Source organism: Stomoxys calcitrans, chromosome 1 (genome assembly GCF_963082655.1).
Source record: "Stomoxys calcitrans chromosome 1, idStoCalc2.1, whole genome shotgun sequence".
In the NCBI taxonomy this organism is placed as follows: Eukaryota; Metazoa; Arthropoda; class Insecta; order Diptera; family Muscidae; genus Stomoxys; species Stomoxys calcitrans.
Window position 1 is genome coordinate 872,852 of NC_081552.1, and position 6,815 is coordinate 879,666.

The window sequence follows — 6,815 nt, forward strand, 5'->3', positions numbered from 1 at the left end:
TCGAAATGTTCACAGATGGTGCATAAAAGGGCATTTTTTGATATCTGAAAGGGGCGGACCCTCCCCTTTACCCTAATTTTAAGAAACGCCAGATATCGGAGATTGGTGGTGTGATTTAAGCGACATTTTTCGTGCTCTCTTATAGTAACCTAAAAAAAAAAATTGGTATCCGAACTTCGGATGGGGTATCACCGATCACGACAATATGGGACTCAAATGATAGGTATTTACGATTAGAAAACTTATCTGATATCCAATTGTCGGACCAAGTGTTTGGGGGACCACCCCAAAACCCCACTAAATCGGACATATTTACCGACCATGGCAATATGGGACTCAAATGAAATGCATTTACGATTAGAATACAAATTTGATACCCAAATGTGGGACCAAGTTTCTGGGGGTACACTCCTTCCCCAAAATACCTCCCAAACAGGACTTATTTACCGACCGTGGCAATATGGGGCTTAAATAAAAGCTATTTGAGCGTAAAATACGAATCTGATTTCTAAATTTACTATGGAGCTCAAATGAAAGGTCTCCCAAGGACCTTTAAGCACGAATCTGATATCAATATTCGGAAAAAAGTTTCTATGGGGCCACCACCGCCACCTCCATAAGACCACACAAATAAGAAGTATTTGCTGACCATTGCAATATGGGACTCAAATAAGAAGTATTTTAGAGTAGGATACGAATCTGATATATATTTTCAAGGCCGAGTCACTGAGTGGCCGCCCCATCCCCCAAACCGGTCATGTTTGCCGACTATGGAAATATGGGGCTCAAACGAAAGGTATTTGGGAGTAGACCACGAATCAGATATCAACATTCAGGACCAACTGTCTAGGGGACGTCTCAACACCATAAAAACCCCCAAATAGTTTTTAGGGTCCATACCCCAAACCGGACATATTTGGTGACTTTTGCAATAAGGGACTTAAATGAAAGGTATTTGAGATTAGAAAACGAATTTTATATCTAATTTCGAGGCCAATGCCAATATGGGGTTAAAATAAATGATATATATATGCATGAGAATAGAGCACGTAGCTGAGGGGCTTAGTGTTTGGGGGACCACCCCTCTCCCCAAAACACCCATGTGAAATTGATACCCACTTTCGGGACCAATTTTCTGCGGGTCTACCCGTTTCCCAAAATAGACCACAAACAGCAATTATTTACTCATCATCGCAATATGGGGCTCAAATAAAGGTATTTGGGAGTTGAATACGAAAATCCAACTGTGGGACCATGTATTTGGGGCACTGGTCTTCCCCCAAAAACCCTCCAAAGGGTAAAACATTTGCCAACCATGCTGCTAGGAATGAAATCGGATTTAAAATCCCAGGATGTATATATATATATATATATATATATATATAAACTCGATATTAAATATATCATATTATAGAATGTACATACAACGAAAAGAATATATTGGGTTGCCCAAAAAGTAATTGCGTATTTTTTAAAAGAAAGTAAATGCATTTTTAATAAAACTTAGAATGAACTTTAATCAAATATACTTTTTTTTACACTTTTTTCTAAAGCAAGCTAAAAGTAACAGCTGATAACTGACAGAAGAAAGAATGCAATTACAGAGTCACAAGCTGTGAAAAAATTTGCCAACGCCGACTATATGAAAAATCCGCAATTACTTTTTGAGCAACCCAATAGATTACCTTAAGACACAACAACAATGTATAACATGTACAGGCATTTTAAAAGAATTACTAAAGTTCAACCCTTGTGTCAACTCAATATTTAGTTAGTTCTCACATTGAGGTTATATCTCTCAAGCGAATACTGCACATATAGCTGCAAACGGCTGCAGCCGATTACAACATTTTCGTTTTCTAGAGACCCGAGGCGTTTAAACAATGTACATACGGTCGCTGTGTCAGACTGTGCTAGTTGTTAAAACTTTATGGAATTTTTTTCTGAAAATATTATTATTTTAAGATTTGGCATTATTTCTCAGCTCATATTGTTAGTATCCAAGTATCCACATGTAGTTGCATGAAAAAAGCCTGTCCTTGTGGACAATCCTGTCCTTAAATTATGAATTTGTCCTAACCCCTAAAATGTACTGCACATACTTTATTTGAATTGAATGAATTATAATTTAAATTCTCCAACTCTGCATTTTGTACTAACAAAACAAGATGGGATTGAAACACTAACTTCTCATTTCCTTTCTTAACAACTTAGAACGATCACTTGTTCTTCAGCATTTGATCGGTAAGGTCTTATCTTCTCTTTATTAACCCTTCCTCTTTACAACTCCCATTTATCACTTTTGTTTTCACGGAGATATTGACTTTTTTCTGCCACCTTTCTTCTTCTTTTTCAAATGCGATATTTTGGTTAAAAAGAATTGTGGTTATGGAGCTTTTAGGCAAAAAGTTCCGTTATAAATTGCGAAAAATTTATTATAGTTAAATAGTTTGTCATATTCTAAGATCGACCTAATTAAAATCATTGATTGCCGACATCGGTATGTCGTATGGGCGGGAGCACTGTGCACAAAGGTGTTTATGTGAGCGTTGTCAATTTCACATACCGACCGTTATAAAGATCATCCCTGCGTATACCAATCTCAAGTTTAAATAACTCTCAAAAGATAAGGTCTGCTAGGCTCAGTTAGATTCCAGTAAAAGTTTTGCCAGTAGGAACAGCTTTTACTCTCTTTGGCTATGTATTTGAATTAAACAGCTCGCTTTCACGCACTCTCATGTTCTCTCACCCAGAAAACAGAATTGTTGCCTCAACCATTTTTGTTTTTGCCAACCGCAACATTGCTGTTGTGGCAACCAACGTTGGTACTATGGTCTAGTTTATGTTATGTTACCAAAAATAAAAATTGCCTTAAAATCTAGCAGATATGTTAAGATCAGTAGCAAAACAATCCGTGCCAAATTTTGTGCAGATCGGTTGATACGGCCATTTAAGTGCAAATCTGGTGATACATATATATGACAGCTATATCTAAATCTGAATCGACTTTTATCAAAATCAATAGCGTTCGTCCTTGAGCCAAAAAAGTGATTTGTGAAAAATTTCGTGATGATTGGACAACAAATACGACCTGCACATTGATTACAAGAATACATGGATTCACAGACGGACATGGCTGAATTGAATCAGAAAGTGATTCTGAATATACATATCAATGGGTCTAGCTCTTCTCCTTCTTAGCGTTGCAAACAAATGCACAAACCTATAATACCCCGTACCACAGTGGTGGTGTAGGGTAAAAAACAAGTAAAATCGGCCGGGCCGGGCCGAATCTTGAGAACCCACCACCATGGATTCTGCTAAAAATTTACACCAAATAAATTTAGTCGAAGGGCACAATTTTATTCTAAATACCACACCGAACAAGGATAATCGAGAGACCGTTATACATGGGAGCTATATCAGTTTATAGACTGAATTGGACCGTATTTAACACAGTTGTTGGAAGTCGTTACAGAACACCACCTGCAAAATTTCAGCCAAATCGAACAAAAATTGCGGCTTGTAAGGACTCAGGAAGTCAAATCGGGAGATTGGCTTAGCTGGGAGCTATATCAGGTTATAGACCGAGTTAAACCGTACTTGGCACAGTTGTTGGAAAACATAACAGAACACTATGTGCAAAATTTAATTCAAATTGAACAAAAATTGCGGCTTCCAACGGCTCAAGAAGTCAAATCGGGAGATCGGTTTATGTGGGAGCTATATCAGGTTATAGACTGATTTGAACCATACTCAACATAGTTGTGGGAAGTCTTCGCAGAATACTTTGTGCAAATTTTCGGCCATATCGGATAAAAATTGCGGCTTCCAGGGGATCAATAAATCAAATCGGGAGATCGGTTTATATGGGAGCTATATCTAAATCTGAACCGATATGGCCCGACATGGCTAGATTGACTCAGTATGTCGAAACGATCAAGAATATATATACGTTATGGGGTCTTAGAACAATATTTCGAGTTGTTACAAACGGAATGGTGGTGGGTATAAAAAATACCCATTGGTCTAAGTTTTTGGTCTAAAATTTTATAACCAAAAGAAGATCATGAATTTTAAATGGGCCATATCGGTCTATGTTTTGAACCGATCTTGGGTTTTGACTTTTATTTAGCTGAAATTATGCATGTAGTGTTTTGGTACCACTTCAAACAAGCTGAAATTTTACACAAAGTCTTCTACTATGGTCTCCCATATTCAATCAATTCAATTATGGTCCGAATCGGACCATAACTTGATATATTGGGTTGCCCAAAAAGTAATTGTGGATTTTTCATATAGTCGGCATTGACAAATTTTTTCACAGCTTGTGACTCTGTAATTGCATTCTTTCTTCTGTCAGTTATCAGCTGTTACTTTTAGCTTGCTTTAGAAAAAAAGTGTGAAAAAAGTAAATTTGATTAAAGTTCATTCTAAGTTTCTATCCGCCTATGACAAATCCTGGCGAGAATAACAGAAAAAAATTTCAGCGGTGGTTTTCCTCCCCCAATGCTGGCGACTTTTGTGAGGTACTTTGCCATGTAAATACTTCTCCCCAAAGAGGTGTCGCCCTGCGGTACGCCATTCGGACTCGGCTATAAAAACGAGGCTTAAACTTAAATCGGACAGCACTCATTGATATGTGAGAAGTTTGCCCCCGTTTGCTTGTTGCATTTGAATTAGTAGCTTTTAAATCTTTTCCCTCTAAGCGTGAAAATTTCACAATTTTTTTGCATTTTATTCCATTTTATGCTATTGACCCATCTTCAGCCAGGTCTGTCCAATTTTTTATACCCTCCACCATAAGATGGGGGTATACTAATTTCGTCATTCTGATTGTTACTACTCGAAATATTCGTCTGACACCCCATAAAGTATATATATTCTTGATCGTCGTGAAATTTTATGTCGATCTAGCCATGTCCATCCGTCTGTCCGTCCGTCCGTCTGTCTGTCTGTCGAAAGCACGCTAAATTCCGAAGGAGTAAAGCTAGCCGCTTGAAATTTTACACAAATACTTCTTATTAGTGTAGGTCGGTTGGTATTGCAAATGGGCCATATCGGTCCATGTTTTGATATAGCTGCCATATAAACCGATCTTGGGTCTTGACTTCTTGAGCCTCTAGAGTGCGCAATTCTTATCCGATTGGAATGGAATTTTGCACGACGTGTTTTGTTATGATATCCAACAACTGTGCCAAGTATGGTTCAAATCGGTCCATAACCTGATATAGCTGTCATATAAACCGATCTTGGGTCTTGACTTCTTGAGCCTCTAGAGAGCGCAATTCTTATCCGATTGGAATGAAATTTTGCACGACGTGTTTGTTATGATATCCAACAACTGTGCCAAATTTGGTTAAATCGGTTCATAACCTGATATAGCTGTCATATAAACTGATTTGGGGATTTGACTTCTTGAGCTTCTACAGGGCGCAATTCCTATCCGATTTGGCTGAAATTTCGCAAGACGTTTTTTATTGTTACTTTCAACATCTATGTCAAATAAAGTACAAGTCGGTTCATAACCTGATTTAGCTGCCATATAAACCGATCTGGGATCTTGACTTCTTGAGCCTCTAGATGTTGCAATTATTATCCAATTTGCCTGAAATTTTGTACGACGTATTCTCTCATGACCATTAACATACGTGTTTATTATGGTCTGAATCGGTCTATAGCCCGATACAGCTCCCATATAAATCGATCTCTCTATTTTACTTCTTGAGCCCACAAAGAGCGCAATTCTTATTCGAATTGGCTGACATTTTACACAGGTCTCCAACATTAATATAATTTAATTGTGGTCCAAACCGGACCATATCTTAATATCGCTCTAATAGCAGAGCAAATCTTTTCTTTTATCCTTTTTTGCCTAAGAAGAGATGCCGGGAAAAGAACTCGACAAATGCGATCCATGGTGGAGGGTATATAAGATTCGGCCCGGCCGAACTTAGCACGCTTTTACTTGTTTTTAAATAATATCCTATAGCACATACGGCACACACTTGTATGTTTGTGTGGGTGCGTGTGTCGTTTTTTGTTGTTGAAGCCACTTGTTAAGTATCAAAGAAAAAGTATCAAATTGTTAAAAGCAAATGCTGTCGTTCCAACGAAATAGTAGCCCTGGGGCGCGTGTGCTAACCCTTTTCCTTATGCAGATTTCTTTGAATGTTTAACGAAGCAAATCCGAAAAAGTTTTAATGATACACACCACCCTCCTATCCCCCACTCGGACGTATTTGCTTACTGGCCCATTTTGGACGCCCGCAAAACAATCACATTTGTCTTTTGTTTCGATTAACGGCAGCGTTAAAACGATTGTGGTTGAAAGCTTTTTATGGGGACATTTTCCTCAGCGAGAACCTCCATCACCGAAATGTGCCTTTTGCCATGCCATTCAAGTTGGTCGGTCGGTCGGTCGGTAGTCACAAGAAGGCAGCTTAATCCGAAATGAAAACAGGTTGCAACAAAAAAAAAAAAAAAAAAAGAATTATTCCATTCAAGGATCTGCTTGTACATTTGGAAGGAAATATAACAAAGGATTCATTCACTCTAAATGGCGACCTGTAGCTATCAAGCTATAATTTCTGAACTGAAATCGGGGGGAATGGCTGCTGGCATTACGTTTTTAAAGCAAAGCGAATATCGTAAATGCAGTGCAGTGCGAGTTGTGGGAATATTGAAACTCGAACGGCTGTTGAAGGATGTCCAAAACGAATGTGCATCTACTTAGTTAGAGCATAGTGGAATGAATAGAATTGAATGGCTAAAATAAAAAAGCCGTTCAACATAATACGCTACAACCGTCTTTT